At 50.0% G+C, this 27,648-nt stretch overlaps 1 protein-coding gene across 1 annotated transcript in view; it reads right to left on the bottom strand.

Moving 5' to 3' along the window:
* The window catches only part of Litaf (lipopolysaccharide induced TNF factor), a 37,398-nt gene extending 10,129 nt beyond the window's left edge, over positions 1 to 27,269 (bottom strand). The window contains exon 1 of the mRNA XM_051167346.1: positions 27,176 to 27,269. The gene's annotated coding sequence lies outside the window, so the exon portion shown is untranslated. The remainder of the gene's footprint in view (positions 1 to 27,175) is intronic.
* Positions 27,270 to 27,648: the final 379 nt, after the last annotated feature.

Raw genomic sequence — 27,648 nt, 5'->3', positions numbered from 1 at the left:
CTCCAGACCACACACTCCAAACCTGGCATTTTTTCTGTTTAATCAATGTGGTTTTCACTAACTGTTTCAAGGGGCAGAAATGACAGCTGCATTTCCATGCCAACTCTGAGCAGGCTATGAGCAAAACCAGAAGCCCCAAAACACATGGCATACGGTACCAGGGGAGAGAAATCTAGAAAGCAACAGGATGGGGTATTTTTAGAGGCCGGCCATGTTCTCTTTCAACTCATGGGACAGGTTGCATGGTTTTTTTTTCCCCATTTTTATTCACAAACTGAATACAAAAATTCAACTTGTACAATTGAGACTTGACCACTGATGTTCTTTGAGCCACTTGCCATGGGTGCTGGGACCCAAACTCAGGTCCTCTGGAGGAGCAGTGTGTGTTCTTCTAACCACTGGGCCATCTTGCCAGCCTAGGCTGCCTCCTTGTAAAGCAGTACTGCCCTTCCAGAGGACACACGCCGTATGAGGCTCACAATTACCTGTAACTCCAATGTCAGGGACTCCAATGTTTTCTTTTGGCCTCTCCGAGTAGTGCATATATGTGACACATTGACATATGTGCAGGCAAAACACACAGATAGGTTTTTTTTTTTTTTTCAATATTAACGAGAAGCATATAATGGCTCAGTTGGTAGAGCGCTTGCCCAGCATGCATGAGGCCCTGGGCTCAATTCCCAGCACTTCGAAGACTGGATATGGTGGCAACTATTTGTAATCTCGATATTTGGGAGGTAGAAAGGCAGGCAAGAGGATTAGCAGTTTAAGGTCACTGCTGGCTACAAAGAAAATCTGAGACTCAAAACAGCCCCAAAGTAAATCCCCATCGTGTCATTTCTCATTTGGAAAGTGGGGTCCCAACGCAGCTTGGGACACAGTGTCTGCCGAGGCAGAGCTGCTGCTGCTGCTAGGAAGTGTCTTCCAGGATCCAGGCTGTGCCCTGGCCTGCTGGTGCTCGGCAGTCATGGGGCAGCTGTGATGGGACACAAAGGACTGTCATCTGTGTGGCTGTCTCCCAATCAGGCAGGACTGGCTCTGCGGCTTAGAAGAGCTATTCAAGACCACGTCAGGAGACACAGGCAGCCAGGACTGAGGGCGGCGTGCCATGGCATCGGGGCCAGGCAGCCCTGCCACCTCCGTCCTGTCCTAGAATGTGTGGGAAGCAGGCCAGAGGCCTTCCAAGAAGCTCCACTGGACCCAAGGAGAGGAGTCTCCCAGGGTTAGAAGGGCATTTCAAAGTGGGGAAAGAAACAGGAGGGGGCGTGGGTAAAATACCACCAAGAAACGCCATGGCGGACAGCCAGTAAGGTGGCTCGGGGGCAAAGGTGCTTCGCGTCAAACCTGATCACTTGAACTCAGTCCTCAAGACTCACATGGTGAAGGAGACCTGACTCCTAAGCTGTGCCCTTGAGCCTCCCTCCACAGGCAATGCTGGGGCACGTGTACCCATCTCCAATAAATAAATATTTTAAAGTTAGCATCCAATATCAGGTAGATGTCAAGGCAAAGTAAAGCCTACATTTTTAAAACTTACTACACAAAACTGACACAAGCTAGCCCATCAATAACGCAAGTGCTGGCTCCACATTCAAAGGTACTTGTAGTTAGGTATGGAATTACAACCCAGCCCCATAGGGTACAGAGCACGGGTACAGAAGACCTTAAAGTGGGCTCGATGGCTCCCCTTCCAGAAGAAAAGATGAAGTCTGTACTCAAGGCAAACCAGAAGTCTGTGTGAGGTGGCAGGAGGAGGGGCATCAAGTGCTTGAGAAGGTCAAAAAAGGGGGTTTCACTCAGAAGACCACAGGAGTGTGCCGTGGAAACCACTTCAGAGCTAGGCAAAAACGAAACCCACACAACAACAAAAGGAGGAGACAGGGCCCCAAAGCAGCTTGAGGTGCACTGTGGGTTTCCTCTGACAGGAAAAGAAATGCAGAGAGGCGAGGCCACAGGCAGGCAAAAGCTTACCCCAAAAAATCAGCTGATGTCTCTGGTGATGGCCTACCCTGCCCCCACCCCGCCCCCACCTGCACCCTCACCCCAGCTTGCAGAAATTCCTGTCAGGAGGAAAGGCAGGTAAGTACTCCTCAGGCAGTAACTAACAGTATTCTGCCAAACTCTCTCATGAAGAGCTAGCCATGCTTCATAGATGTACTATGAAAATCGAGGCACATATAATTACAAGATCAGAAGACTGTGGTGTGTTCAGAAATCCTAAAATTGCATGAGGGTGCAGTGTGCTGAAGTGCAGGACAGGGTGCTGTGAAGACGGCCTGAGGCCGCCATCGGGGCTCACGTCATCCAGCCCAGTCATCCGAGCACCTGCATTTTGGGTTTTGATTATCTTGAGATAAGACTTCAATGCAGTCCGGGCTGGTCTAGAACTCATGACTTTCCTGCCACCTCCTCGGCTTCCTAGGTACAGGAATCACAGCCCTGTGTCAGCATGCCTGGCTTCGAGACTGCATTTGAAATAGTTGACCTACAGGTTTGGGAGTGGAAAGTTTCCCCTTCACCTTCAAAGGAAGGGAGGAGATGGATTCCGTGTCTGGGCCGTCCGTTCCATTGTCCGACACACATCCTCATTAACTGATGCGAGTCACCCTCACATGCTCACACAGATGAACACTGTCTCTTCAGGGTTTGGGGGTCCAACAGACACATAAATAAATACATTTATAATTCTTTTTTAAAAAAAAGATTTATTTATTATTTATACAGTATTCTGCCTACATGTATGCCTAGATGCCAGACGAAGGCACCACATCTCGCCATACATGGTTATGAGCCACTATGTGGTTGCTGGGTATTGAACTCAGGACCTTTAGAAGAACAGCCAGTGCTCTCAACCTCTGAGCCATCTCTCCAGCCCACATTTATAATTCTAAAAAAAAAAAAAAAGCAAGGGCCAGCAAAATGGCTGAGAGGGCTTCCTCCGCCCACATAGTGGGGGAAGAGAACTGACTCATGCTAGTTGTCCTGTGACCCCCATTCCAAAGGCAAGCCATGATGTAAGTGCGCCCTGTCCCTCACGAAATAAATTAATTTTGTGTTTGTTTAAAGAAAGTCCAGCCTTGTAACATCTATTTGCTGGTCTTGGGCAGGCTGAATGGTCACTCTAATCAAGTCAGGTGATCCTGACAGAAACCAGTTGCCATGGTTACTGGGAGCTTTGTGGAGGAAAAAAAAGGAGTATACTGCCTCCTCCCTCCCCACTGTTTAACTCTGTCATTAAGACCTTTCAGTTGCTCATCCTGACTCACCTTACCCCATCACTGACCGTGGAAACACACGACGTCCCCCATCTCAGAATGATGCCTCCGTCCCAGCTAGTTCCAAATATGGACAGAGGCATCTCCAGATAAACCAACAGGACCTGACAATCCCAAATCTTTTGTTTGGTTTTTTTGTTTTGAAGACAGGGTCTCACTGTATAGTGCTGGCTGGCTTGAAATCACAACCTATGTCCACCTCACAAATGCTGAGAACACCACCATGCCTAACTCTAAACCTATTTTTTCAAGGTAGAAAATGGAGGTTGGGGATGCGTGGGGGGGGGGGGGGGGCGGCCACGGAGTATATGACATGGCCAACTGCCCAGATACTCCAAGTCCTTATTTCAGAAGCCCAGAGGAGCAGTTCTCACCCTGTGGGTTGAGACCCTTCTAGAAGTGGAATGGCCTTTTCAAGGGGGTCTCCCAAGACCATTGAAAAACACAGACATTTATATTACAATTAGAACAGCAGCAAAATTACAATTATGAAGTAGCAACAAAAACAATTTTATCACTGCGGGGGGCACCACAACATGAGGTTGCAGCATTAGGAAGGCTGAGTGAGAGCCAGCGGCCTAGAGAGTCATGCATGACACAATGTTCCTGCTGTGGCCACCACCTTAAATAAAAATTCTTGCTGTAGAGGGGTGGACTGAGAGTTAGGAAACCAACTCCCACCTCTACCGCACAAGTGGGAACTAGAGTCTGAAACAGTTGTGACAATGTCCCTGGCCTATACCAATCCAGCACTTAAAACCCCAGACTCCCTGGAAGCAGGCCTCAGTGACCCGCTTTGGGGCAGATGGTATCTTAAGTGACACAGAGAGGAAACAGAGATACACAAGACTGACCGTCATCTTTGGCCTGCTGGAGGACCACGTCTAGGTACAGGGAGAGCCTGCTACAGAAGGGTTTCTCAGGCTTGTTTTCATTACCAAAGCTCCATCCCAGGCAGAATAATTAAATTATCTTTAACTTAATTAATTAATTTAAATATAATTTAATTTCTGCCTAACAAGAGAAACTAAAATTAAGAAATAAGATTTTGTTATGGAGAGTTGAGTCTGAGGGCCACACATGATTGTAGTATTTAAGTTTTTCTTTTTACACTCCCACCCTTTGCCACCCCTAGTGCCCTCTGGAGCAGGCCAGCATGTCCCTTAGCCAGAGAGCCCTTTGCTTGCTGTCACAGATGTAGCCCTCCCAACACAAGGGCCACTGACTGAATCTGGCACTCCTTCCATCTGCCCAGGCCTTGACTGGACAGTTTTCAGCTCAACTGTGGTGACAGACACTGCAGAACATTCCCCTACATTGCTCTGAGGCCAAGTACAACCAAACTGGCCGGTGTCACTTCCACCCTGTCATTGGGTCACTCCTCGGTTATCACTGCCAGGCCCTCAAGACCCGTGTCTGGGCGTCCACCACTAAAAACAATGTGTGCTCGGCTCAGAAGGAAGAAGCGGGTGCCAGGTGCCAGCAGGCACTGCTATTTATTTTGTGTGTGCGCACATGTGTGCATATGCACGTGTGTGCTTGCGCCATGGAGGTCAGACGGTGCCAGGCGTCTTTCTCAGTGGTTCTCCCGGGGCTGTATTCTATAGACATGCCCGGCTAGTGTATGGATTCCGTGAACCAGAACTCAGGCCCGACTCTCCTTTAGCAAGAACCTTGCCAGCTGAACCCTTTGACTACTAATATTCTAGCTCAGGCATATATATTACAGTCCTAATCTCTCTCTCGGTATCCACCTCTCTCCACTAAGATGCAGGGTTGGGCCGGGCAGTGGTGGTGCATGCCTTAAATCCTAGCACTTGAGAAGCAGAGGCAGGCAGATCTCTGATTTTGAGGCCAGCCTGATGCTACACAGTGAGACTTTGTGCCCCCCCAAAAAAAAACAAAGGGAGGGAGGACACACAACTTGGGATATGACTGCGAAGGACCTGGGTTCCAACTCTAACACCATAAAATAGGACAAAACTCCAAGATGAATCAAATCTAATCTACGTCACCTCAGAGACTAATCCACCCCTCTGCATGAGCCGTGAGCTGAGAATACAATGATTGTGAGCATCCCAATTCACACCTGCTCACTAACTCACAATCCCAATTCACACCTCCTCACAATCCACGAACAGCTCAGAGAGGTTAGGCTGCTTTTGGGAAGTCACACAGCTGGAACAGTTAAGGAGCTGGACTCCACATCCATGGACTCCAGAGCTCTTGACACCTCACCATTGCGCCTCCCAGTCCGGAAGAACAGAAGCAGCAGCAGCAGCAGCAGCAGCAGCAGCAGCAGCAGCAGCAGCAGCCCTACTTCACACAAGTCGCTCCAAACCAAACTCGCAAGAAAAGAAACCTAGGCGACAGCCCCAAGTCTGACTGGCAAGGGGCCACTGCTTTCTCTGCCACTCTAACACACGACTTAATTTTAGTAAAGAAAGTTTCTATATGGTAAAATAAGACTTCCACACACCATATATGATATAAGTATAGATTTCAACTATTTTACCACCAGGCTCTTTTTATCAACAATTATCTGCCTTGAGAAGAGGGGGGGGGGGGGGGGATGGGAAGAGAGGATGGGTAGGGATATAAAGTGAATAAATAAAAAAAGAAAGAAAGAAAAATATCTACCTCTTCCGAAACAAGGGTCCAGATTAGCTGGGGGTGGGGAGACACAAAAAATCACAGAGCTGGCATATTCCACCTGCTTCAGAGACGAAAGGGTTAAATATCTGGTGGGGGGGAATCCCTCAGCACCTGAGGAGAGCACAAGGGCAATGCTGCACAAGGGGAAAACACACCCCAAAATGCTGGGGAGAAGCCACACTATCGTGCCCAGTGACCTTTAGTGTTCTGAACTAAGATCAGCAAACGTCAGGGTGTTGAGACACCCCAGGTTCACTCAGATTTGTTTCTAAGAAATTGTTCTATCAACTCAGGAATTCTCTAAGAGTCCAGGAGAATTGGTTATTCCCAGAGCTGCCTGCAAACCCTAGTCTTCCTCTGGGCCCGTGCCCACAGCAGGCATAGACATTCTTTTATGTTGATGGAACTGCCCTGGTTGTCCTCACAGAGTTTGGCCTGAGCCCCCAATTTAAAGCTAAAGATGAGGCCTCTGGCCTACAGCTTCTCACTAGTCCTTCAGGATCCCAACTATGGCTTATAACGATTCTGAAAACCCTCCTGTTCTAGAGCCCAGCGCAAAAGGCTCCCGACCCTATGGGTGCCAAGTGCCCAGAGCAAGACAGTCTGGGACATGGAGAGCAAACTGGTGTGGTCAGGGACTAGGGGATGGCACAGGAAGGAAGTGGGCGCCTCTGGAGGTGATGAGACGGCCTGAAACTAGACAGAGGGGAGAGTTACACAACACGGAAGAGGCACTGTTGGCTTTAAATGGTTAATTCTGCAACAGGCATGGTAGTATATGCCTGTAACCTGGCACTCCGGTGGCAGAGACAAGAGGATCATAAAGTCAAAGCCTGAGTGGGCTTCACAGTGAGTCTCAGTTGTAAAAACACTAACTAGGAGCAGGACAGATGGCTCAGCCTGTAAGCGCCTTTCCACGCAAGCATGAACACCTGACTTCTAGTCCCCAGCACCACATAAAAATCGAGCTGTGGCCACACAGAATGAGGACCTGAGTTCTGGTCCCCAGCACCATGTAAAACTCAGACATCTGTAATCCTGGCATGAGGTGGAGAAAGGAGCATCGTCAGAGGGCCACACCCAGCCAGTTTCATCAGCTGACAGCTCAGCATTCAGTGAGAGAGACCCTGTGCTAGAAGATAAGGTGGAGAGAAATGAAGGACACCCAACATCACCACAAAGAGTCTTGTCTTAGAAAACTAAGTTATGCCGGGCATGGTGGTGCATGCCTTTAATCCCAGCACTCGGGAGGCAGAGGCAGGCGGATCGCTGTGAGTTCGCAGCCAGCCTGGTCTACAAAGTGAGTCTAGGACAGCCAAGGCTACACAGAGAGACTCTATCTTGAAAAACCAGAACAAGAAAAAAGAAAAAAAGAAAACAAGAAAAGAAAAGAAAAAGAAAACTAAATTATGCCAGGTGGTGGTGGTGCACGCCTTTAATCCCAGCACTCAGGAGGCAGAGGCAGGTGGATCGCTGTGAGTTCGAGGCCAGCCTGGTCTACAAAGCGAGTCCAGGACAGTCAAGGCTATACAGAGAAACCCTGTCTGGAAAACACCAAAAATATTTTTTAAAAAAGAACAAGAAAGAAACGAAAAGAAAACTAAGTTATTTTTATATGACTTTCACACGAGTAAGGGAAATATAAGGCAACTCTCCCTTGAGGAGGCCGAGCCTTGTGTGTCTTACTTGCTGTTAACTGTCTTAGATAAACCCCACACTCAAACTTTTAGGGTGCTTTACCATCTTCTGAGTACCTCTCTTTTATCCTAGCCCTTGTGCTGAAGTATATATTGAAATATCCTTACTAGAATCTTCAACCCTGGAGGTAAGAGGCATGAAGACACTGCCAGAACTTTCCAAGCACAATTTAATATTCAAGCCTCCAAATTGGTCCTTAGCCCTTTCGAGGACCAAAGATCTTAAACCAAGCCAGTGACTACCAGCACCATGCCCTAACTAGGACAACAAATGCTCTGGCTTTCAAAGACCAAGAGAGTCTCATTGCCCACATGGCCTCTTGTCCCATCTCTGTCACCACTGTGAATGTCTGCACTGGCAGCCTTGCTTGCGTGTCCCTTTGCTTCCATAGGCCTCCCTTTGATGGCTGGGCCATCCCCCTTTCATTCCCTATAACCATGCCTGCACTGTGTGCTTTTTGAAAGGCTCTGGCATCTCAGCAAAACACAGTCAAAGGCACGCACGGTTCATACCTAGATGCCATGTGTTGTGTGGTGTCATTGTCATGTAGTCATGGTCCGATCCCCCGATCCCCCACACCCCTTTGCCTTGTAAGGGGACTTTCGTGCATAGGTTTTTCACCTGTGAATGAAACAGATGGAGCCAGGTGGGATGGCGCACGCCTTTAATCCTAGCACTTGAGAGGCAGAGGCAGAGGCAGGCGGATCTCTGAGTTCGAGGCTAGCCTGGTCTACAAGGCAGCCAGGGCTACACCAAGAAACTCTGTCTTGAAAAACCAAAAACAGACATTATCCCTCTTTGTATTTCTGTTTGGGCTAGAGAGATGGATCAAGTTGAGAGAACACTGGCCGTTCTTCCAAAGGACCCTGGTTCAATTCCCAACACCCACATGGCAGCTCACAACTGTCTGTAACTCCTGTTATAGGGGATCTGACACCTTCAAACAGACATATGTGCAGGAAAACACCAAAGCACATAAATTTAAAATAAATAATTAAAAAAAAAAAAAAAGAGGCAAATGGAAAATTAAAGGAGCACATTTGAGGCAAGTACACAGAGCACACAGGCCAAGCAGGCACCCTCCTGAGGGGCCAGTTGCTCCACTTCTTTGCTGTAATAGCTCTGGGCACTTTTGCTTTACCCGTCTTCCCGACTACACTATGGGTTCTGAAAATGCAGGCACAGAAATTTAACAGCTGCGCCTTAGCAGCCAGAAGCACGGCCAAACCGTCACAGTGACTGACTTGAGGGTGAGCCGCTACCCCAGCCTACCTGGGATGGAAAGTTTTCCAGAAAAGGGAACACTTTGGGTTCAAAATCCAGGAAAGTCCCAAGTGATGCAGAACAAGAGAGTCCCAATGGCATGAGAACACTTGCAGAGAACAGCAAATATGTTTAAAACCACAAAAGATCTATCTCGAACAACACCAAGATTTGGAAGCAAAGCCAAAGGTGTGGTGACGTCCGCCTGTAATTTCTGAGGAGGCTAGGCAGGAGGGTCAAGGCCAGCCTGGGCTGCACAGACTCTGAGACAGGTCAGCTGGGGATATGTTTGACCCATGTTGGTTTTGTTTTTAAAGCTAGGCGTGGTCCTGCATGGTTGTGGCAGCGCTGGGGAGGTGGAGGCAGGCAGATCTCTGGGCCTCACTGGCCAGCCAGCCTTGCCCACTGGGTGGCCTCTGGGTCAGGAAGAGACCCTTCAAGAAACAAGGTAGGGGCTGGAGAGATGGCTCAGTGGTTAAGGGCATTGACTGCTCTTCCAAAGGACTTGGGTTCAATTCCCAGCACCCACTTGGCAGCTCACAACTGTCTGGAACTCCAAGTTCTGACACCCTCACACCAATGCACATAAATTAAAATAAAATATGAAAGAAAGAAACAAACAAACAAGGTGGGACTCTTGCCGAACTAAAACCTAGGCTGACATTTGGCTCCCCTCACCCCCCCATCCCCATCCCCCCCACCACCCCCCCACTACCCCCACCCCCCAACCCCCCCACCCCACCCCACCCCCACCCCCCCGGCACAGGAATACACAGACACAATGGCTGCTCTGGGAACAAAAGCCCTGGCTTAGAATCTGAGAGGGGGGAAATGGTCAGAGGAAGGTGTTGACGTAAAGGACGTAAAAGGTTCACACGGGCAACCTCACGCTTCCGTTCAGACATGAGCCTCTAGCTACAGCCTGGCAGTGTGGCTGGCCACCTTCAGAACTGAGCTTGCTGCCCTTGGCTACCTCCAGATTCCTGACGGTGAAGGACGGCTCAACAGGGCGCCCTGGAATGTCCAGATAGGAGATCAAGTCACGACGTGGGTGGACAGACGGAGAACAGGGAAGTTCGGGGGCGGCAGAGCAAGTTGAAACCAGAGAAAGAAAAAAATAAAATGCCAATGTAGCAGCCTCGAGGCCTGTTCGCTTTGTAATCCCTGATGAGAGGTCACGGTGACACAAGTTCCCAGCTCTGTGCATGGGCCTCTCCCTGGTTTTGCATCTACCCAGCCCTGGTTCCAGGTAAACACAAGGACAAAGGTACAGGGAAGGCCTAGAAAGGCTTGACCCTTCCTCCCTACCGTGAGGGTCAACCGGACAAAGGCAGGTTAAAAGGTCTTAAGAGGGCAAATGGGGCCCTCCTGCACCTCCAAATGTCCTATAGGCTTTCAGTATGCCCCAGTGTCAGCACTATAAGCAGCCATGTTCCGGGTCCCACAGGGAGATCCATTCAATAGCTAGACTCATATGTGGGGCTCTGGCTGGCACCTCCTTACATGGCTCAGAGACACCTGCCACTCAGAACTGGCCCTGCCTTTCCCTGGGGAGTAAGTACACTTGGCAACTTTGGTAACACTACTCGTCAGCGACTCCCACAGACAGTGGAGAGCTGCATGGCATCGCATGAGCCCTTATAGAAGTAGAGGAAGCCGCCATGGGACAAGATAGATAGAGGCCTTCCCCAGGGCCCCGCGGAAGCCCGAATGACCTCTGTACTAGGGCAAAGCCAAGTTGGCACTTCAACTTTGGCCCAAAAGACACCTGAGGATGGATCTTGTTCCCTGCCATCCCTTAGCGTTATTTTACTGCTGCCTTTAGGGTCTCGTGTATTCCAGGCTAGCTTCAAACTCACCATGAAGCTGAGGGTGGTTTAGACTTCGACACTCCTTGCTTTCACCTCTCTGGTACTGGAACTATAGGCCTGAGCCACCACCGCGCGGCTACGTTGTGCTGAGAGGACTGAGGCGGTCTCGGTGCTTGCTAGGCTAGCAACTCTACCAGCTCAGCCCCTCAGACTCCATCTGAAACACACGCTTGGCTTCCCTCTGTGTAACCAAGGCCCACAAGCTCTCAAGAGTGCTTCTGGGGCAACAGGCCCTGTCTTCCCAGCCAGCCCCTTTGCCCAGGCCTCAGGAGCTCACCTCTTCTCTATTACAGTGAAAAGTCTAGTCAGTCCTTGGCCCTGGCTCCCACCTCTGTCACAGGTGTGCCATCCGCACAAGGCCTCTCCCCTTCCCTGGCCACAGCCCCTTCTTGGCTTCTGTTTTCCTCAGGTTCTGAGCACCCACTGGAAGACCACATCTTCCTGGCAAGATGATGCCACCACACTGACTTGCTGTTTCTTTCCACAGTCCTCCTCTGGACCACGTCCTACACGTCTTCACCTTCTAGGCTCTCAAAACAGGGAGATGCCAGCTGATCAGAAGAAGCCGTGTAGGCTCCATGAAGCTGCCCTCACAATGAGTGAACGCCACAGCTCTGGTCTCCATACTCCCAGCGTATCTGCACCCTATGAAAACCAGTCACCAGAAACACAGCCAGTACACCTTAAAACAGTCCAGATCACAGCAAATGAGGCAGAGAAACCAACCTGGGGCAAACAGCAGGGAGAGACTTGACAGCCACAGGCAATATGGGACCCTGGGCTTGACAGCTACATGCAATGTGGGGACTGGCTGACGAGGGGCAGACTCATGCCAGGGCCTCCGTACGAGAGATGTACCCTGGTGAGGTGCCTCAGGCCTCTGCCATCTGACAGGGCAGGAGGCCTTCGCCCAACACCATTTGCTAATGAACTTCCAGCTTCTCTATCTGTGAACTAATTAGTTTCTGTTCATTATAAGTTTCCTCAGTCCCAGGAGGAGGACAGGGCTTAATGGGTGGAGCTCTTGCCTAACAGACGTGTTATCTGATGTTTGATATTTGATCCCAGCACTTAAGCAAGGGGAGAGGCAGGAGGCTGAGAAGTTCAAGGTCATTCTTAGCTATATAGGGAAGTCGAGGCCAGCCCGAGATTCACAGTGAGACAGTTTCTTTTAAAAAAGAAAGAAAAGAAAAATAAATAAATAAACAAACAAATCAAACATTGTTCTGTGGACTGGCCTGGCCTCAAACTCAGAGATCCGTCTGCCTCTGGGATTAGAGGTGGGCACCACCACTGATGGGCTCAAAAAACTTTTTTTTTTTTTAAGTAGGATTAGAAGCCACATTAAAGTGTGGTACCAGTACTTAGAGACAGAGGCAGGAGGATCTCTGTGAGGCCAGCCTGGTCTACAGAGTGAGTTCCAGGCCAGCATACATAGCCAGATACATAACAACAAATAAAGTAGGGTTAGAGGGGAGCTCAGCTGGGAGAATGCTTGGCCAGCATACACAAAGCCCTGAGCTGATTGTTTTAGTTACAGAAGTAATTACTGGGATAATAAACACACTATGAGGACTGAGGAGGTGGGTGCTGCCCTAACAGCTGAAATGTCTGCCATCTTCGGTGCTGAGTAACAACAGGCGGAGGCGGAGAGGCTGGTGGCAGCAAAGAAAGGGAGAGTGGCTTTAAAGGCACCTCCAAAAGAGAGAGCACAAACAGGACCATCTTATGTCACAGCCATAGTGCCAGGCCAGGCACGATACAGGCCTACTGCTGGACCTCAGGAAAACACCAGCGCGCAGGCCTTGCAACGCTGGGTGGAACCGTGCACACGCCCTGAGGCTCTATGGGAGGCAGGATGTAAGAGCCACATTTGGCAGAGGAAATTCTCAAAGATGCTGAAGTCCTACATGGGCGGCCACGGCTGCTGTTAACCACATCTAGCAAAACAAAGAAAGAAATGACTTAATGGAATTCTTAAGCTAAGCGGAAGCGGAAAGGAGCCTGGAAGCCTCTCCGCCTGGCCACATAAGGAAACATAGGGCATCCCCAGAGGAAAGCAGGGGTGTGGCGAGGAAAGCAGGGGTGTGGCAAGGACAGCAGGCAGGCATAGTAGGGAGCTCCCAGGTCAAGCTGAGACCTCAAGGTCCGGTTTACAGAGGAGCCAGGAAAGCCTCAAGACTACCCCCCAACTCTAGTGAGGAACCCGTCCAGTGAAGCAAGTGCTGGACTGGAGGATGCGGGGGTGGGGGGTGGGGAGGGGTGGGGGGTGGGGGGCTCGCAGCTTCTTCCCTCTGTACCTCAAAGGACATGCACACAACCTTGGTGCTAGAGCAGAGCCACGTCAGAGAAGGCACTACTGTGAGTCCCCATGGGGGGGGGGGTAACTGGTGAGAAACACGGGGAGCACCTGACAGTGACCCTGTGAGAGATGCTACCCAGGAGAGCTTAGCAAAAGAAGGGGCAGTGGAGCCGGGCGTGGTGGCGCACGCCTTTAATCCCAGCACTCGGGAGGCAGAGGCAGGCGGATTGCTGTGAGTTCAAAGCCAGCCTGGTCTACAAAGTGAGTCCAGGATAGCCAAGGTTACACAGAGAAACCCTGTCTCGAAAAACAAAATACAAAAAGAATTAGAGGAGGAGGACGAGGAGGGGGGAGGGGGAGGAGGAGGAGGAGGAGGGGCAGTGGGGGACATGGCTGCCCAGGACTTCAGAGGGTGGCACGTGGAAGGAAAGAGCATCCATGCTTGCCGGTGAGCTTAGCATTTAAGAAACAGGCAGGAGCACCAGGAGTTCAAGGCCACTCTGGGCTACACAAGACCCTGTCTCAAAAGGAGAAAGAGAAGCAAAGTGACATTCTGGGGCTATGTGCCTATGATCTCTGTCATTGTCATTTTCAAGGGACAGAGGCAGAAAACAACGAACAAACAAAAAACAAAACCCCACAAGTTCAAAGCCAGCTTGATACACTCTGTCTCACACACCAGGAGGAAGGGGGTTAGAAAGATGGCTCAGAGCACTTCCTGCTCTTGCGGAAGAGCCAAGTTCAATTCTCAGTACCCCAGGTGCTCAGTACTACCTGTAACTAGCTATAACTAATGCAATGCCTCTAGATCCACAGGCACGGGCACCAGGACACACATACACACCCATAATTTAAAAATAATTAAATCATTAAAAAACAAAATCGTAACTTAAGGCTCGGGAGAAGGTTCAGTAGAAGTGCGCAATGTCCAAGCCTAAGGGCCTGAGTCTGGTCTACACCACCCACGTAAAAAACGTCCACGTGGCAACATTTGTTTGTGATTCCAGAGTTGGGGGGACAGAGGCAGGCGGATCCTTGGAGCTCACTGGACAGTTGAGTTAACCGAGATTACGGGGTACAGGTTCAGCGAGAGACGCTGTTGCAAACGCACACATGTACTTTTAACGCTATCCATGCTTTTGGGTTGAGAAGTCAGCTGGGACCTGTCGCTCCTTTCTTCTTGCCTGCCCCTCTCTTTAAAAAGGAACGTCCTCTGCGGCTATCACAGGCTGACAGCTCCAAGTTCTCATTCGTGCCTGACTCCAGTGAGACTCTGGCCTTGTGGCTAGAGCAGGGCTGAACAAGACTTTGACACTATGGGTACAGAAGGGATTTCAGATGCCATAAGGCCGTGTGGGGCAGGGGTGGAGCTCTATGTTCTGAATGTATTTTATGACCCCGCCCCCAAACATCAAAGAAAACCCTCACCAAGCTGGGCGTGGTGATGCAGGCCTGTAATCCCAGCGCTCGGGAGGCAGAGGCAGGCAGATTGCTGTTGAGTTCGAGGCCAGCCTGGTCTACAAAGTGAGTCCAGGACAGCCAAGCCTACACAGAGAAACCCTGTCTCAAAAAAAATTAAAAATAAAAAATAAAAGAGAGAGAGAGAGAGAAAGAAAAAAGAACCCTCACTAGATGCCAACATCTTGCATCTCAAGAACTGTAGTACAGTAATGACACGCACTAAGGGCACACAGGAACTTCCTCGGGCAATTCTGCAGCTCTTCTGTAAATCTTAAGCTGTTCTAAAGTAAAATGTTTATTTAGGGCTGAAGAGAGAACTCAACAGGTAAAGCTACTGATTGCCTTATAACTACGGGAACTTGAGTTTAATCTCAGGGAGGGTGGGGGATGGGGAGGAAGCAAGCACAGAGTGCAGCCACATTCCTTTGTAACTCCAGAGCTTGGGGGGTGCGGGTGGGGGGCTGGGGCAGGACAGAGGCCGCGTATCACCGGAGCTCACCCAACAGTTTAGTTAACCTGGATCGTGAGCACATACATGTAAACCCAGCTCCAAGCTCAACGGCAAGCCAGCCTTGCCTATACGGTGAGCTTCAGGCTACCGAGAGTTACTATTTCTAAAGGAAAGATGGGTGGCACCAGAGGAATAATGCCCAAAGTTGTCCCCTGGCCTCCGCGTGTACACTTGTACACACACAAACACGAACACACAATAAAACAGAAAGCCTACCTGGGAGGGGGAAAAACGCACAACTAATGTCACGCACGATACTGCTTTTTACCCATCCACCTGGTTAAATCACATGGTGGGACTGGCTGGGGTGCAGATAATCAGGCCTCCAATGAGGGTAAACCGAGGCTCACGCCGGAAGTGAAAACACGTGAGTCTTCTGGCCATGGATTTGGCCTCTGTGAGGAACATGGCGCTGCCCACCGGAATACAGGGCTCTCTCTGGAGAACTGCTGGTGGGCAGTGGACTGCCCAGCCACCCTGCCACACACAAAACGGTATGCAGCCATCAAAGCAGAGCCAGGGCGTTTCCTGGGCAGAAACATCATTTCTGAGAAAGGTGTGAACAGGCCGGAAAAGCAACAGGATAATACCATCTGCATTATTCAGTTCCTTCTATAAAACACCTGGGAGGACAAGCAAGGGATGACGTCATCGGTGCTTACAGGAAGCAGAGGAGGGCAAGGGGGAGGGGGAGATGGGGGGGGGCGACCGACACGCGGGACTGACCTTGGCCACTTTCTCATTCTCCTTAGCCACGGCCAGAATCACACCCAAAAAGTAAACCCTCTTTGGGGTGAAACAATGTCCTCAGCCAACCTGTCTCTGCAGGCCCCACTCCCAGGCCAGCTCTCCCACCTCTGTTAAAATAACATGACCACAGGCCTTTGTCCTGTGGACTGCATCTCAGGTCCCTCCTGTTTGTAGAGTGATTAAGGCCTCTAATTACAGGCTGAGGGGAGAGCCTATCTGTGGTGCCTGCATCGCACAGTCAACCAACCATGGACTAAAAACAAAACAAAACAAAAACCAAACCAGCACACGGAGTATGTGCGCTTTACTATTCCTGAGCCAATACAGTAGAATAACTATTTACCGAGTGTTACGTTCTTTTAGCATTTTTTTCTTTTGGATTTTTTTTTTTTAGGTTTATTTTCATTTACATGTATATATTCGAAGCAGTATATTTACCCCCAAAAGCCACAAAAAGGCCACTGGATCCAGGAGGCTGGACTTACAGATACTTGTGAGTCACCTAGTGCAGTTTCTGGGACCCGAACCTTGATCCTCTGCAAACAGGTGCGCCCCCTTAACCGCCGAGTCACCTCTCCAAACCCCTTCTTTGGGACTTTTCAGTCTTAAAGTTGGTCCTTTTGCCTCAATCTCCCAAGTGCTGGGATTATGGGCAAGGGTCACCACTCCTGGCTTTGACTGGGGTTCCAGAAGTAATTATTAGAGTGCTTTCTGAAACGATGGCCAGTACGTGGGGGGATCTGCAGTTCAACACAAATATCACGCCATTTTTTTGTAAGAGGCCAGAGCACCCATGAATTTTGATGTACACAGAGTCCGGTGGTTAAAGGGCGGTTTTACCATTTGGCAAGAGGACTCTGATTGTATCAGTCTCTCACTCTGCAGTCTCTTTGTGGTATTTTGTGCTATGGCTCATTCTCATTCAGGGACTTTGGGAGGTCAAGGGTGAGCCAGGCAGGGGAAGCTGGGTGCCCTTCCAGGCTGGCCTAAGGAGTGAGTCTGCAGGGAGGCAAAAAGTTAACCAGCAGGAGGTGGGAACCAAGGCCAGCCTCTTAGAGTGAGTGCAAGTTTGGGGGACAGGGAATAGGAAAGGCAGGGTGGAGACCAGCCCAGAGGCTGCACACGGTGTCCTGGGTGGACGGGTGAGGAGGAATGGAACACGCAAAAGGGGGCAGTCCAGTTTCTAGAGCCTTCACAGTGGGCAGGCAGCACCTGGCTAGACCTCTGGAGGACTAGGCAGAGTTCTGCAAAGCACTTAACCCTTAGCAAGAAGGGAGCTCAGATCCTCAAAATAAGCCTCCATCACCAGAATGTCAGGAGCCGCCCACTGCAGGGCCCGCCCACTTCAGGAACCGCCCACTCCAGGAGCCGCCCACTGCAAGAGGCGCCCAGTAACTCACTATAACACAAACACACATTACCAGAAGCCAAGGGCACCACTGACAAATGAAGAGTGCTAGGCTCCAGAACTTTCTACTGCTGTTTCAGCCTCACCCTCAATCTCTTTAAACATTTCTATGAAACTGTATCTTTTTTTTTTTTTTTTAAGATGTACTTAATTTTGTTTTATGTGTGGGTGTTTCGCCTGTATGCATGTATGTGCACCAAGTGCGAGCCTGGTGCCTACAGAGGCCAGAAGAGGGTACCGGGTCCCCTAGAACTGGAGTTACAGATGGTTGTAAGCCTCTGTGTGGGTACTGGGAATCAAGCGGCCAGTGCTCTTAACTTCTGAGCTGTCTCTCCAGCTCCGAAACAGTACCTTAACTTTTCTTCTAAAACTGACCCCCATATTTTTCTGTTTTCTGTACATCTGAGAAAGGATGGGAAGTGAAGAGCTGGGGAGAAAGGAGAGAGAGGGTCTGTCTGAATTTTTTTGGTTCTAATTCATCCCTTGTTACTCCAGGGATGTGACAGAGCCCGTCATCTTCTGCAGGATGCTGCTATGAAGTTTCTGAGGACTTGGGTCCCTGCAGAACCAAGCATGTAGAAATATAAATAAGTAAGAGAGAGAGAGAGAGAGAGAGAGAGAGAGAGAGAGAGAGAGAGAGAAAGAGAGAGAGAGAGAGAGAGTGTGTGTGTGTGTGTGTTTGTGTGTGTGTGTGTGTGTGTGTGTTGTGACTCAAAACAATGCCGCCTCAGGGCTGGGAAGGGTAGGGTGACTGCCTAGCATGCAAGAAACCCTGGTTCAGTTCCCAGAAACCCAGCAGGTCTGTAACTCCAATATTCAGTAGACAGAAGCAGCAGAGTCAAAACTTGAAGGTTACTCTCAGTTACATAGCTGGTTTGCGGCCAGCCCTGGACTATATGAGACCCTGTTTCAAGAGGAAAGAAAAAAAAAAAGCTTCAGGGCTGAAGAGAAAGATGAGCTGTTAAGACACCACTACTCTTGTGAGGGACCCCTGAATGCTGTCCCCAGCACACATGTGGCAGCTCACAACTCCCTACAGTTCCAGGGTTTTCCGTGTCCTCTGTGGACCTCTCAGCACTGTGCGTGCCTCTGACTTCTCCAAGGACGCAGCCACAGGGGGGCTGTTCTGAAGGTCCTCCTCACCAGGAAGGCTCCAAACAGCTTTGGAGTGATGACCAAAAGTCAATACAATGAGTGGATGGACTTTGTCACAGCCTGTTCCCTGTCCTCCCAGTAGGCACATCTGTAGACCATGACTAGGTTCCTGGATGTGGCCTGCTCTTTCCTGTGACACGCCTCCCGACACGTTATCTGTTAACACTCTTGCAGGGGAAAAGCTGTAGCGCTTCCTGGGAGTGACAGAAGCCAGACTGGCTATCTGCTCTTGTCACTGGGACCTTTAGTCTCCTAGGGTTATAAGATCTCCCTTAAAATTACTCTGCTGAGAACCCAATATCATGGCACACACGTGTAATCCTAGCAGGTCTGCGGCCAGCCTGAGCTACACACTGACTTAAGGCTGAGGCACGTATGTGCTTACATACATACACAAATACAAGATAAATACGCATTTTAAAAACGAAGCAGAACCCAGACAAGACATAGTGCAGTACATAACATGAGCAAAACGTCTCAGGGCATATCTGCACCGGTACAAACTGACCGTGGCCAAGGAGACCACGCCCACTTCTGCAGGCTTTGCGTGATTTCCTTTTTTCCTCCCCTTAATATTTTTGTATTTTGAAACGGACTTGCTATGTAAACCAGGCTGGCCTTGAACTTTAAGTGATTGATCCTCCTGCCTAGGATTACAGGTGTGCACCACCACACCCAGCTTGTTCTGAAATCTCTAGAACAAACAGCTTTCTAATATATTTTTTTTATTATTGTGGGGGTGGGGCAAGGAGTTGGTGTGAAGGTCTGAGGACCACTTTCTGGAATCAGGTCTCTACTCTGCTATATGTGGGTTTCAGAGACTGAACTCAGGCCACCAGGCTTGCACAGCAAGTGCCATTACCTGAGGAGCCACCTGGGCTGCCCGTGACCAGCAGCTTTTCCTGAGGCACTGTCCCGTCCAGGTGACTGGGAGGCCCGTTTGGAGTGTCTTGTAAGTGCTTAGTTATCAGCACCTCTTGGCTAGCCTGGTGGCGAACACCTTTAATCTCAGAACTCAGGAGGTCTGCCTGGAATTCACTAGATGCTCTTGAAAGAAAGAAGGGGGGAGGGGAAGAGCACCAGTCATTCAGAATTCTGGTCCCGGCTCTAGGTCTTTATCTAGTAATGGCCTTCCAGAGCCAGAGCTAGGGCTCAGTAGTGAGGGTCCAGCCACAATGTCCCTGAAGCCTGTGTCTAACAGCCCCCTAATATGTGAGAGGCTGGGGGAGCCTCCCATCTACCTCAATGGCCACAGGGAGCCAGCTGAGATGGCTTTGAGGATGGCAGACGCCTTTAGTTAAGACTTGGGATCTCTTATGCAGCATTCTCTTCAGGCCCGGTCCCACTTTCCAGGGCTGGCCCCCACCAAACCACCTCTGAGGACGCATGACTACCTCCTGGGCCCTAGTTGCGTCACAGGTTCTGTTTCTGCAACTGGACAGCACTATGCTCCTCTGTGGCAAGGCCCAGCTAGACTGGATTCCCAGCAGCAACATGGCAGCTCCCAATAGTCTGTATCTCTATTACCAGAGGATCTGATAGCATCTTCTGGCTTATGTGGGGACCAGGCATTCAAGTAGTATACAGACAAATACACAGGCAAAATAGCCACACACACAAAATAAAATTAAGTGATTTTTTTAAATTTAATTTTAATTTTTATGTGCCTTAGTATGAGAGTGTGGAGTTACAGACAGTTGTGAACTGCCATGTGGGTGCTGGGGATTGAACCTGGGTCTATTTGGAAGAGCAGACAGTGCTCTTAACCACTGAGCCATCTCTCCAGCCCCAATTAAGTGATTTTTAAAGCCATTTTCTTTAGGGCAAGCAGGATGGCCAACACCTACAATCACAGCCCTTGGGAGACTGAGGTAGGAGGATAATGAATTTAAATCTGACCTGGGATATTCAGGGATAACGTATCTCAACCAAATAGACGTAATTTGTAAAGACTTATTTGTTTATGTGTTTTTGTGTATGAGTGCTCTGTCTTCATACACACCAGAAGAAGCAATCAGATCCCATTGAAGATGGTTGTGAGCCACCAGGTCGTTGCTGGGAATCGAACTCAGGACCTCTAGAAGAGCAGTCAAGTGCTCTTAACCACTGAGCCATCTCTCCAGTCCCAGATGCAATTTTTAAAATTTGTTTACTTTAGCTGAGTGTAGTGGCACAAGCATTAATCGTAGCACTCTGGAGGCAGAGGGAGGTGGATCTCTGTGAGTTTGAGGCCAGCCTTGTCTACATAACAAGTTCTAAGCTACATAAAAGCTACATGAGATCCTGTTTTAAAAAATAATAATTTTTTAAAGAAAAAGAAAAGAGGAAGAAGGGTTGAGGAGATGTCTCAGTGGATAGAGACTTGCCATGTAAATGTCAGGCTCAGAGTTCAGATCCTGGACCCCATGTAAAAAGGCAGGCAGGCAAGGGCAAGTGCCTGTAATCCCAGCATTCCCAGTCAGAGTGGGGGCTGGGGAGTGGGGCAGCTGGCTAGCCAGACTAGCCAATGGGGAGCTCTAGGGTCAGCACAAGCCCCAGCCTCAACTGAGGAAGAAATCTGACATCAACATTGGATGTATACACTCACCCACATACATGTGCCGGTGTGCGCGCGCACACGTGCGCGCGCGCGCACACACACACACACACACACAGAGCAGGAATATACACATGCACACGCAGCACACATACATATACACTTGAAAAAAGAAAAGTAGCTAGGTTTAGTGATCTAGTCCTGTAATTCCAGCACTTAGGAGGCAGGGCCAGAGAGACCGGGAGTTCAAACTTAGCCAGACTTGGGGCTTTAGAGCAACCTGGGCTACGTGAGGCCAGCCATAGCAAAAACGGAAGGGGGAAAAAGTTTAAAATAACCTTTTTGTTGTTGTTTTTCAAGACAGGGTTTCCCTGAGTAGCTCTGGCTGTCCTAGACTGGCTTTGTAGACCAGGCTGGCCTCAAACTCACAACGATACGCCTGCTTCTGCCTCTCGAGTGCTGGGATTACAGGGGTGCCCTACCACGTCCGGCACTAAAATAAACTTTAAAGAGATGAGGCCCCAGGATTTCAGCCAAATAATGGTTTTCAAAGTCACCTCCAAACTGAACGCAGTCCCCAGCCCCTCCCTCCTTTTCAGCCACATATGGGTGGAACAAGCTGTGGGAAATACAGGCTCCAGACAGGCTGCCCTGGATAGAGAACCGGCTTTCTAGATTTAGGTATCAGATCAGCACACAAAAGGGCAAGGTCCTCAGAGAGATAAAGCGGCTTTTTAACCACCAACGTAATCCTCTAAAAAAATCAATTCTTCCAGAAAGAAAAAGAATCCTTCATTTCCACTGCTGTGCTCACTGCCCCACTGCCCTAGCCCTAGAAAGGAAACAGAAGGCTGAGGGCATGAATATGGAGATCAGAGAACAGTCCAGGAAGGAGCTGGTGTGCAAGCCTTAGAAAGTGGCTTGGATTGTAAACAAGAAGGAAAACCAGCTGAGAAGGCCGCCGGGGTCTGGTCTTTGAGGTCTTGGAAGAAGAAGCGAAAGCTCCCTTAGGAAAGCGTGTGCATGAAGGAGCAGGCCTGCCTAAACCCAGGAACGGTATGTCCAGGAGACCAAACACTGCTTAAAAACTCTTCAATTCAGAGCACCAGCCGCAGTCTGTACATACAATACAAAACCTGCATCACCTCCACTACTGTAAAGAAAATTAACCTGGAGAGGACACTGGCGGCCATACAAGGAGAATGAAAAGGGGCGTCTCCAACGCTTCAGAAAGAGGAAGAAGAGCAGACTAGACAAAAGGACAACCTCAGACCTCAGGCTATAGGCCTCTTTGAGGAAAGAAGAAATGGCATTTGCTGGGCGGGTGGGTGTCTGGCTGCCCCGACAAACTTCACCATACACCTTGAGGGGAAACCCAGAAGCTCTGGGTCAAATATCTCACAGAAATGTTTTCAAATTCCATCTTCTGAGTTTCAGTGGTTTCTGCAGGGTCATGTGTCCCACAAGGCAAAGATAAAGTTACCACAGGGTTCAAATACAGCACAACTACAAATTACACTGATTTGTGGAATGGAAAAACGATTCCACAGCGAGCCGGAGTGTGCCCTACAATCAGCGTGGACCACTTCCCTGGGGATCCCGGGCAGACAGCATTCCAGGCGCCCCCATGAATGACAGCTTTTCATAACAGCAGCGAAGGCAGCAATAAGCCTGACCAGGTATCAGATCCTGTGTGTCCTGATTACAGTGACCAAGGAAAAACAGGCTCAATGAAAAAGACAGGGCCACCCAACAAAGAAAGCGGGTACTCGCCTCACACCCTTCCTCAAACTATGTCTGATTTCGGCTCCCACATTTCCTGAAATCCTGCTGGGTTTTACTGTTTATTTGTAAATTACATTTATCTAGTTTGTGTGTAAGTGGACATGTGGAAATGTATGCTAGGGTGCAAGCAGGAGGTCAGAGGACACCTTAGGTATGGAAGTCATACATAAGTCTCTTCTTCCATTACATGGATCTTGGGGACTGAACTCAAATCGTAGGATTTAGCAGCAAGTGTCTTTACCCGCTGAGCCATTTCCACAGTCCTCAGGCTAGTTCTTAATATAAACATTTTAAACCAGGCAGTGGTGGTGCACACCTTTAATCCCAGCAGTGGCAAGTGGATCTCTGAGTTCAAGGCTAGCCTGGGCTACACAGGGCTACACAAGACAAATCCTGTCTCAAAAAAAAAAAAAAAAAAAAAAAATCCCCAAATATCAGCACATGGGGCTGGAGAGACTGGTTGCTCTTCCAGAGGTCCCAAGTTCAATTCCCAGCAACCACATTGTGGCTTACAACCATCTATAATATGATCTAATGCCCTCTTCTGGCCTGCAGGTGTGCACGCAGATAAAGAATTCATACATTTTTTTTTAATGAATAAATCTTTTTTTAAAAGATCAAATATCAGCACATGGTCCATAAATTTCATTGGAACCAAGGTAAATAAGACAAAGCTAAGTTTCCTGTTACTGTTGTTTTAGGTTTTGTTTTTATTTTTGCTAGTTGGGTTTCCCGAGGCAAGAGTCTCACTATGCAGCAGCCTAAACTGGCCACAAAACAATCCTCTGGCCCCAGCCTCCTAGGGGCTGGAACGAGGTGTGTGGCATCATGTCCAGGCCACACTGAACTCTTAGGTCGCTCAGAAGCTCCATGGGTCACAAATGGCTTAAGCACTCGGTCACTGTCTTCCTGAAGTCACCTAGGTATATGCCCTCTTTGCCCCAGAGGCAAGATGCACCCCGGGGGCGGGGGGGGGGGGGGGAACGACGACGAGACACAATACAACTCTTTGTAACTTGGGCACAGGGTTCTCCAGTGTGAACTCTGTAGATGGTATCAGTGATGATGTCAGAAGGCTGGACACACCTGCCAGGCCTGGACCCTGGGGAGTTAAGGCTCTGGGGTGGAGAGCTATTACCCATTATTAGCCTACTGAGACAGAGACAATGAAACTGCCAAGAATGCAGTGGGCATATTGGTGACTCTGAACAGGAAAGGACACTGCTGGTGCCTCAGAGGCACTGTCTCCCTCTGACTTGGTCCTGCCTGCCCTCCCCATTGGCAGGTGTCATAACAGGAGCAGTTACTCTAACCCTGCGGGTGGCACCTGGCTACACTGCTGCTGTGCTAGCCTGAGCACCTGAGCACTTCTCAAGTACAGAAAAAGCCAGCATGATGTCATACGCTTGTACTCCCAGCACTGGGGAGACTGGCTTCTCTATCTCCAGTACTCACTAGTTGGCCAGTGAGCCTGGCTAGTCTAAGTAGTTAGCTCCTGGCCCATGAGATCCTGTTTAATATGTATGAGGTGCTATGAGTCCAGATGTGGGTGGGTGGATATGAGTGCAGTGCCCACAGAGGCCAGAAGAGGGCATGAGATTCCCCCTCAGAGCTATAATGTCAGGCAGTTGTGACCTGCCTGACATGGATGGTGGAAATGAGCTTAGGTCCTTCTCTCTCCAGTCCCCATATACATACATTAGAAATAAGAGGAAAGAGCGCTTCTCTTGACTGTCATAGTTGTTAAAACCTTGGAGTACTGCTCCATCTCTAGGAGAAAGAAATTCACACAGAGGACCAGAAAGACTGAGCAGATTTGCTCCAGCCCCACCATGGGTCACCCTTGTAGAAATAAACATCCGTCTCAGGGTCTTCGGTCTTCGTATTTGAAGGCTCTTGGACCTGTTATACTTTCCTGTAGTTAATTTGTCTTTTGCCGAAGGCATTTTGGATGTGACTCTTAGGATGCTGAGACAGAGCCATACCTTTGTCTACAAACCTAAAATATGGCACACAATTCTCCAAAGGTCTGTAGCCAAGTAACAACTTCAATGGGCCTAGGGCTGTCACCACTGTCCAGACTGTTGATGAATGCTCAACAATAAAATGAAGTTATGAGGACCCCCGGAAAGCAGCACTTGACCTCAAACAGCAATTCCACAGCAGGTAAACACTATCAAGAAGTTCAGAGTCAGCCATGGTTGGCCAAACGGGTTGCAGAGACAGAAACGCAGAACAGTCTATTTACCTGTGGATATAGGCCACCTGGCTCCCTGGGCTATTTTCATGGCAGCAGAAAGCCAAAACAAACAGAATACAGATGGCTGGTGCCAAGACTCCAGGGCTTCCTCTTACAGGCCGCCCCCCCCCCCCATAGGAGCTTTGGGGGAAATTCGAAGGAGAATTTGCAGTTGAGGTAGAGGAGGGGTCCTGCCCATTCCCACAGTGGTGTGAGGCCATGCCCACATCAGCAGGGATGGCTGGATTAAATTAAGGCAGGAAAGCAGGAACTGCTTATCTTCTGAAAAATTAGCTTAGGCTGGAAATGCCGGACAGCCCCTGACTCCCAGTAGGTTCCCCATTCACTGTCTTTGATAGTGGATTTGTCTGCGCCTCTCCTGAGGCTTTGCTCAGATCTTCTGCTTAGGTGTACTGTGCTCAGGCCTCAGCCTCTTCTGTCTGGGTACACCCCTCCCCAACTGCCTTAGCTGGGATTCCAAACTAAGCCCTGAACTTTTCAACGGCATGCCTGCTTTTCACCCATAGAGTAAGCCACTCAGGGCCAGGAGCCATTCTTTCATCATTCACAGGATAAGGGGTAGTCCTTTCCCCTCCCAGGGCCAGACCATAAAGGTGACTGAAGGACAAAGGAAATGTATCTGCCAAAGACAGGGGACTAATTCTACCCAGTAGCTCAAGACACTGATGATAGATCTTAGAGCAATCACTGGGTCACTTAATTCAGTAAAACATCACAACGATATTTTTTTCAGGCAGGAATAAAACCATTCAGGAGTAATGCCTCTAGTATTAACAGGAAAACGGACAACGATCCTCTCACACAGTAGGTCTACAGTGCTTCTTAGCTGGCCTGGTACACATTCAGAAGGCAGAGGAAAGACTGGCTGAGAGCCAGGTGCAGTATGGGTGCTATTCTAGGCCAGGTAGAGCAAGTGACACACCCTCTGGATTCTGATGCAACCGATAACGCCAAACACTGGAGGAATTCCTGATACCACCCAGCACCCTCCTCTACCGCCTTTCTCTCTACATTAGTTCTATTTTAAAAGAGCCAATCTGAGAAGGCTGGAGCAGAGGGCAGAAGGACAGGCAAGCATCTACTGGTGAAAATGATTTGTCTTCAAAGGACTCCAATATGGAGTCCAGGAGTCCCTGAGCCAGCTCACCATGCCCGGGGGAGGACGATTTGATTTTTAAAAGGCTGGAGGAGCGGGCTCGGTGGCACAACCCTGTAGTCTCAACACTGTGGAAGCAGAAAGGCCAGGAGTTCAAGACCAGCCTCAGCTACATACAGAGTTGGGATGCCAGCCTAGACAACATAAGGCCCTGTCTCAAACAGCAAAAAGCTCACGGGATCTTAGAGCACCCTATGACTTTCACCAACTGTATTTCCCAATGACTACCGCTGAGTCCAACAGAAAATGACATCAGCTCCACTATCCGGAAGCACAAAACCCAACAAAATATTAGGGAATGTCCAAACGACATGATCAACGGAGCTCTGCCTTTCTAGAACACACCCATGCTCCCTTCACCTCTTCCTGAACGGGAAGCTGTGAGCACAACGCCGAAAGAAGATCAAGCGCACCGTCTGCACGCACACTGACCTAAACGCAAGAATTGGGCTGGGTAGGCAGGCAGGGCCACGTCCACCTTCGCCTGGGCTCCGAGCTCCGCGATCCTACAGGTCCTCTGCGCTCGGATACGCCCGCACCAGACTGGGAACCCGCGTGAAAACAACAAGGATAAGGACCAAAAAGCGGACGCATGGGCCGGGGGCAGCCAAAGAGCATCCGGAAACTTATCCTACTTTTTCATCTATTCACTTTTGGTTTCAGAGTCCACGAGCGATCATTCTCCAAATCTCAACTTAGAAACTAGCCGGGAGGTCTGAGCTGGCCGCGCGCACGGGCCGGGAAGGCTCCGGGGAGGCAGGGCAAGGCAGAGGGAGGCAGAGAAAACCGCCCCTTTTCCTATAAGCCCCAGGGGCATCGTCCGAGGATGTTCAAACGGGAGCCGGTAGCCCGGGCCTGCGGACCAAACATTACCGGAGCACGGCTGGAACCCCTGGCCCTCAATCCTGCCTGCCCAGAGCGCGCCACCCCAGGTCCCTCGACGTCACCATCTGCCGCCCGCGGAGAGCGCGGTGCCCCGGGGCTCTAGGCAGGTGCCAGAGCACATCCCCCGCCACCGATGCCCCCCCTCCAGTGCCCAGCGCCCCGCGTCTGGCGCTCCCCACGCAGCACCCAGCCGCGCGCACTCACCGTCGCCCGCGCCGCCAGTCTAGCCGGGAGGTCTGAGCTGGCCGCGCGCGCGGGCCGGGAAGGCTCCGGGGAGGCAGGGCAAGCCGGGGCGGGGATGTTTCGGGGGCGTGGCTTGGGAAAAGGGCCTGATGGGGCGGGGCCTTGAAGGGATGGAGCAACAACCTAGAGGCACGCCGGGTGCGGAGGAATCTGCGACCGGAGAGGGCTCCCGAGAGGCAGGGAGCGTGGAGGCGGTGCCGAGGGGGGTCGGGCGGGAGGCGGACTCTTCAAGCCGCGAGGCCTGGGAGAAGGCGGGGCGAGATTACTCTTTGTTTCTAAGAGCCCCGACCACACACTCCCAAAAGTCGTAGAGAGAACCCACAGAATATTTGAATGTCATGTGGCTGATGAAGGCCTAGTATTCAAATTCTATTAAAGAACTGTACAAGAGATAGAGGCATAAATATTCGAGGCCAGCCTGATCTACCACAGTG

This window comes from Acomys russatus, chromosome 25 (assembly GCF_903995435.1).
Source record: "Acomys russatus chromosome 25, mAcoRus1.1, whole genome shotgun sequence".
Taxonomy (NCBI): domain Eukaryota; kingdom Metazoa; phylum Chordata; class Mammalia; order Rodentia; family Muridae; genus Acomys; species Acomys russatus.
The sequence above is the reverse complement of the archived record's forward strand: the minus strand, read 5'-3'. Positions and strand labels throughout refer to the sequence as shown.